Below are 345 nucleotides of genomic sequence, written 5' to 3'. Positions count from 1 at the left end.
ATCTTCCCCCTTCCCCTCACCTTTCCCCCCCCCCTTCCCTCTCCCTTCCCTCCCCTCTTTCTTTCCCCCCACCCTCCTCCGCTCTCCCGTCCTCCCCCCTTCTTCCCTCTCCCTCTCCCTACCCATTCTCCCCTCCCTCCTTCCCCCTTCCCCCGTCACCCCCCCTTCTTCCCCCTCCCTCTCCCTACCTATTCTCCCCTCCCTCCTTCCCCCGTCCCCATCCCTCCCTTCCTTCCCCAATCCCCCTTCCCCCCCTTCCCTTCCTTCCCCCAATCCCACCCCCACCCACCTCCTGCAGAAGGGAATTGGCCGTGGCCTGGGAGAGCGTCGCCTGGCCTACCCATT

General features: G+C 66.1%; 1 protein-coding gene across 1 annotated transcript in view; it reads right to left on the bottom strand.

Annotated features, from left to right (window-relative positions):
• LOC119586674 (E3 ubiquitin-protein ligase TRIM50-like) overlaps positions 1–345 on the bottom strand; it is a 5125-nt gene that overhangs the window by 2070 nt on the left and 2710 nt on the right. The gene's annotated exons all lie outside the window — the stretch shown is intronic.

Source organism: Penaeus monodon, chromosome 21 (assembly GCF_015228065.2).
Source record: "Penaeus monodon isolate SGIC_2016 chromosome 21, NSTDA_Pmon_1, whole genome shotgun sequence".
In the NCBI taxonomy this organism is placed as follows: Eukaryota; Metazoa; Arthropoda; class Malacostraca; order Decapoda; family Penaeidae; genus Penaeus; species Penaeus monodon.
This window is presented reverse-complemented; position numbering and strand designations above follow the sequence as displayed.